The sequence below is a fragment of the Penaeus monodon genome, chromosome 28, assembly GCF_015228065.2.
Source record: "Penaeus monodon isolate SGIC_2016 chromosome 28, NSTDA_Pmon_1, whole genome shotgun sequence".
In the NCBI taxonomy this organism is placed as follows: Eukaryota; Metazoa; Arthropoda; class Malacostraca; order Decapoda; family Penaeidae; genus Penaeus; species Penaeus monodon.
Window position 1 is genome coordinate 2209547 of NC_051413.1, and position 623 is coordinate 2210169.

Consider the following 623-nt stretch of genomic DNA (forward strand, 5'->3'; position numbering starts at 1 on the left):
TCAGAACCTACCTTCTTGCACCACACGTTGGTTCACTCTCGCGTCTGGACAGATGCTCCTTTGCTGATCTCTTGTCCACCACACTTGGGCCACTTTGAAGCCAACACACCATTATTATGCCTAAAAGAATATGAGCTACTCCCACAGCCGTTATAATTTTGCATATCGAGGCACGTGACATTTTGACGTGCGTGAGAGTCTGTTTGTCTCGCTTGGAGGTTCGGCTCATGGGGTCGAGTGTTTCAGGTCACTTTTCCTATGCATTTGGAATAAAGTTATACCTATTCATAAAACTTCTTCTCTTTGTTCATTAAGCTGTGGAACAAGCACACGAAAATTAACATGTTTAAACTTCTTGGCCGATCGCATGTAATAAGTTACAGAAGGAGGGAATGCAACATAGTTGGTGTTAAGTACCTGGCCTGCCGAATTAGATACTAACAACCATTCCGTATATTTCATTTCGTTGTATCCAGCTTTCCCACCTTATTCCACCTACATACATCTATACGTCGCCGATTACCATTTTCTACAATTCCAGGACCATACTTCTGATTTTTTTTTCTACGGGTATAAATAGGAAAGGGAGGGGGGGGGGGTATCTGGATAAGTGGTCTTTCAGA

The 623-nt window shown here is 42.9% G+C and overlaps 1 long non-coding RNA gene across 1 annotated transcript in view; it reads right to left on the reverse strand.

Annotated features, from left to right (window-relative positions):
- Nucleotides 1–123: 123 nt before the first annotated feature.
- Nucleotides 124–623, reverse strand: part of LOC119591277 — a 10316-nt gene continuing 9816 nt past the window's right edge. Inside the window, exon 2 of the long non-coding RNA XR_005230328.1 lies at nt 124–315. This is a non-coding gene — a long non-coding RNA (uncharacterized LOC119591277). The remainder of the gene's footprint in view (nt 316–623) is intronic.